This window comes from Montipora capricornis, chromosome 10 (assembly GCF_036669925.1).
Source record: "Montipora capricornis isolate CH-2021 chromosome 10, ASM3666992v2, whole genome shotgun sequence".
NCBI classification, from domain to species: Eukaryota; Metazoa; Cnidaria; class Anthozoa; order Scleractinia; family Acroporidae; genus Montipora; species Montipora capricornis.
In genome coordinates this window covers 53,427,828-53,432,827 of record NC_090892.1, presented here as the reverse complement: position 1 = coordinate 53,432,827, position 5,000 = coordinate 53,427,828, and positions in this window count along the sequence as shown.

The following is a 5,000-nucleotide window of genomic DNA, read 5'->3' as shown; positions in this document are numbered from 1 at the left end:
TCATCCGATGTCAGGTCACTTTAGTTACAACAGCAATCAGAGATTTAATTAGATTTGCACTGAAGCCTGGGATGAACTTTGGAGGGAGCTGCTCTCAAGAAGACCTTCCAAACACTGTGCCTTTTCCACGTTTAATAATATACATAACAATATGACTCGATTATGATTGGCTGATAGCAGTGCAAAAAAGACTTAACTGATTAGAGTGTAATGTGAAGTGCTAGTTCTTTGGGTTAGATCGATACGGTGAGAGCAAATAAGTGAACGGTTGAACCGCCGTGTCAAAATTCGTTGCAAGCGAGCCTCGAAGGATTTTGAATATTTGAATATTTTTCGCTGTTTCTCAGCAATGGATACTCCCTGGAGCTTGAAACTTGGTCAAAGAGAAGTAAATTTATCCGTTTGGACATCGCCGGAGTTTGAGCGTGACTGTTGCCGGAGATGTGTGATTTTATCGGCGAGATGTCGGGTAAGCTAGAAATTACTTTCCAGCTTTTCCCTTATTTAGGTACGAGTGACAACCTGGGAATTTGAGAAGTCGCTTAAATCGCATTCAATCAGGCAAATAAACACACAAAAAGCGAGAAAGTCACCACGACAATAAAGTACGGCTTTTTTGTTGAGAACTTTTGCGTGTAAATATCTTTTTCAGTTTGTAATCGAGATTCCCAAACAAATCCTTGTAATTTTCTACCCTTCGAGTCTGGGCCGCCTGTGGTTAGATCACCGCTGCTCTACCGACTGAGAGCGCTCACATGGTTCATATGGGGTACAAAACTAGCACTTCACATTACACTATAATCAGTTAAGTCTGTTGAAAAATAAAGTGCAACAGTGCAAAAAAGAGTTAACTCAGTGCAAAAATAGTTAATTCAGTTCAATTTACTCACGGAATTCTCGCTTTTGATTGGCTGATAAACAATAGGTTTTTGTAAGAACCAATCAAATCTTTTGTTTTGATATCAAACGCAAGCACTGGATAGCGCAATTTTTGCATGATTGCGTGATACCCTTGCGTCGCTTTTGCTTAACCATCATGCATATTATTATTAAGTGATCACATGATTTCTCAGCCAATTCATAAAACTTTGTAAATTACAGTTAATGTGACAACCATGACCTCAGCAAGGGATATGCAATGGACCAAGCCCATTGTCTTCTGTCCGTTACATGTATATATGGGTTATTGAGCAAGCTTGTTCGGTCGAGATGGCTGGATATTGGCCACGCTCTTTTTTCGCGTGTTTATGGACCGAGACGAAGTCCAGGTATCTTAAACACGCAAAAAAAAGAACTTGGCCAATATCCAGCCATCTTGACCGAACAAACATCCATATTTATTGTATGGGATAAAACACCAAAAACATTATCTTTGATCTTGCGGGACCAAGCGAGAAATCCCGAGTGGGCAGTATAGCTCCATCTTGCCCGCTCGGGTAGCCAATCACAGCACGGGTTTTGGTTTAACTTGCCCGCTCGAGGAGCTAGTTATATAATAATGTATTGTATTGTATTGTATTGTATTGTATTGTATTGTATTGTATTGTATTGTATTGTATTGTGTTGTATTGTATTGTACATAAGGACCTGGACTCACGTGAACGTCACACCATGCATTATCCAATCACATTTTAGGTGCCATGTGCTTACAGACCATTATGTCAAAGTCGAACCATTGCCACTGTGTCATTCCAGTTCTGTCTTTATTGCGAAAAGCATCTACACTGAAATTCCCTCCTTTCCCTCCCTGTCTGTGATTGTAGTACATTTAATGAGCTATTTAACATGGACTCATACAGTGTTTGCACTTTGTAAAATAATCATGTGGTGTCACAAAATTCTTTTTTGTTTCGTTTTGTTCTTTGTTTCCTTAGCTGTATAGTTTATTTCGTTAGTGTTAATTATTTAGCGTTAATGTAGTGTCTTAGTCAACCGTAATTGGTACCTTTAAAAAATAGTTTGTAACTTTATTTTAAAAGTCTCCCTTTTGAAAATACTATTGTAACTGTAAGATTGTGTCGTGTTTAAACAAAAAGTTTCTCAGTAAGTGTTAATTGTAGAATATATTATTATGTAAAGATATAAATGTAAGTAACGCTTTGTAAGGGTGTGATGGTAAACCGTTGAGGGAAAGTTGACCAGAGGGATGGCAAATTTTAGAAGAAAGTGGAGGGTAGAAACGCTCAAACAGTCAATGCTGGAGTCTTTAGCAGACCCCAACCGTACATCAAGACAAAACCCCTGTGTCTACGGTGGAGGAACGAGCGAGGAGAATATTACTGTACGACTCTTATAGTGTAAAGGAAAACAGAAAAGCTGAGCGCCGGAGTTGACAAAAGAGAACAGGAAAAGTACCAAGTCCGAGAAAGATAGAAGGCGCCGGAGAGCAGAAGCAGAAGCGGACCGAAAAGTAGTTGGTTTTCAGTTGCATTGTTGGCTGGTGTTTGTTGGTTAGTTGGTTAGTTGCTTTATTGGAGTGAAACCGAAGAACTGAACTGTTTAAAAATGAAAGTACACAGAGTAAAGTAATTAGTTAATTTAGTGTTGTCATTTAAATGTATATAAAGCATTAAGTAAATCTAAGTAAGATTAGTTAATTTAGAGACACAATCCCTTGGTTTGTTCAGTACTTTAATGTCCGATAACTGAGCCGCTCTAAGGAGTGTTGAGTCAATCATATTTGGTCGTGTGACCTTATGAAGTTCTCTCAGCTCTTGTTTGCGTCCATCATGATCGAACTTCAGGTGAAGCGCTATGCTACTTTATGCCAACTTCGATGGCTTGTGATGAGCTTGCCTGTTGCCGAAAATTGTTGTATTTGGGCAAGATTGGTCTTATCAGATTGGAACTTAATAGTGAGGGGAACAATTTTTCGTTTATCTGCTGTGCCAAACAACGAACAATCCTGTTGGGTGTTCCACGTGCTTGGCGAGTCTTGCACGACCATCGTCTATCAGATCTGGAGTGGAGTTTTCTTTCAATGATTACATATTGCGATCGTTCTGCAAACATCCACGTAGCATGCAGCACTTTTTAGAGACTCGAGGATCCTGTTTTGCTGTTTCAAAGGGAGTAGTGCATTCTTGAGCAGTTTAGGAGAAACTGTTGGTTGAATAGACAATATTTGTAGACATAATTATGTACCCAGTTTAACTAAGCTCAACAAGTTGTTTGGCTCCACAAGTTTCAGTTTTTAGGCCAGGTACCCGAATTCACCCAGGGACTGGTTCACAACCATAGTGTTCTTTGGAAATTGAAAAGCTCCTTGAACACCTTGGTTGCTTGAGGAGAAACTTGTCCCTTCTAAAGTGTAAGGTTAAAATAAAAGGTTTGTTAAAGTTATTTCCCATTTCAAAGGGCACTGTGTTTGCCAGATTCACTTCAAACTTATCATGGAAATGTAAATCAATACCAGTGAATAGACACTGAAAAGTCAGTCCCTTGAATTGTTGATAGAAAATCAATTTAAATGCATGCATATTGAAACATCATTTGAGGAATATTTTTTTAAATTCCCACTTTGTGAACCTAACATACATTGCTGCAGTTTTTGTTTATTGCTTGGTCGTTCAATGTCTTGATCACATCAAATTATTTAATTTTTAGGTATTTTGTCAGACCTCCATAGAGACACTATCTTTATCTAAAAGGTTAACTGGTTGCTTTTTGGAGCCATTTTGTGGAATATTTAAATAGGGAGGAAATGTTCCACATTTTATGGCAAATAGTTCTACACAGTTTTAAGGAATATTGCAGCCAAAGCTAATTAAATATGAGACTAAAATATGCTTGTTTGCACCTTTCTGGCGACCTGCGGGAGGGAAAGCTCTAGAAGCTCTCTTAGTGAGCCTTCCGCTGAAAAACTCTCCAAGTTTGGCTTTCCGGTGTCAGGGGCCGAGGTTTTTGTGCAAAATTTATCAGCGGCTTCCTTGCAGCTTATAAAGAGTGTCCCTTCGGGCAATGGTCAGTAAATGTTTTGTAGCGCTTATACCAGATACTAGCAGATTTAGCCATGCATCTAAAGTTTACAAGCTGTAATTATTTAAACAATAGAGTGTTTTTGTCGAGGAACTATCGGCTGAGAGTTGCCCCGCGGAAATTTGATGTTCTTAAAACAAATATTTGCCCGAGAAGCGAAGCTTCGAGAGCTAATATGCTAGTTTTAAGAACATCAAATTTCCAAGGGGCAACTATCAGACCGATAGTTCCGAGACATAAACACTCTATTGTCTTTATTGTTCACCACTAAATTTTCTTCCGCGCGCCAGTTGAAAAACAGTCAAAACCAACTTAATGCAGATCAATCAAATATTTATTCATACCTACAGGCTGTCACAAATGTCAATAATTCGCAGCGTACATTGGCTAAAGAATAGCGTACAACTGTCAACTGTTTTTTCAGCGGACGACTACTATTCATCCGGGTATTTCCCTCGGACGGGCACTATGGGCTGATAGTGTCTCTCCGCGGACGAACACTATCGCGTCACGTGATCAATTTAAACCAATGAGAATCGGAGAAAATTTAGTGGTGAACTATAACGCATGATAGTGATACCTTCTCTTACAGTGAGTCTTTAAAACCAACAACACAAAGATAATCGGTCATTCAAATCATGACAACAATAATCTTGCTTCATTCGCAAGTCTGGGAAGTATAGTTCGAGTGACGACCTTGAATATCAGCCAGTCTTTGAAGCATCGCAGTGGCCGCCATATTTGTTTTACGATGGTCAAAGCCGACGCTTAAACCGAAGATGTCCACCAAAGATCCGATGACGTCACGTCAGTTTGGCGGATGGAAACAAGTGACGACCAGATTGCTCAACACCATTCCGTAAAAGAATTAGTATGGCGACTCGTACAAGTAGCAGTAGTTCGGAGGACTTTCTCTCAGAAGAGAGCGACTCAAGTGCCTTAAATTTATATTACAGTGATGGAGATAATTCCGAAAATGTACAAGACACTGGGCCACGTCCCTATCAATTTGAGCAGCGAAG